Here is a 258-nt window from a genome sequence, read left to right as displayed (position 1 = left end):
TCATACCCAAACACAGATATAGTAGAAATCAGGGTACATACAAGTGCATATCAATATAAAAAACTTGTGCATACTCACACATGCACGCACTGCACGCACACACACACACACACACACACACACACACACATTTGAACAGAAGCTGCATATTACATGTGGATGACTAGATCTTCAGGTAGATGGTTGCCCAATTCTTTTTGTCACACTGGATTTGTTCGAGAGACAGGGCATTGACTGCTGTGGGGAAAAAGATATTGG

Source organism: Babylonia areolata, chromosome 33, assembly GCF_041734735.1.
Source record: "Babylonia areolata isolate BAREFJ2019XMU chromosome 33, ASM4173473v1, whole genome shotgun sequence".
In the NCBI taxonomy this organism is placed as follows: Eukaryota; Metazoa; Mollusca; class Gastropoda; order Neogastropoda; family Buccinidae; genus Babylonia; species Babylonia areolata.
This window is presented reverse-complemented; position numbering follows the sequence as displayed.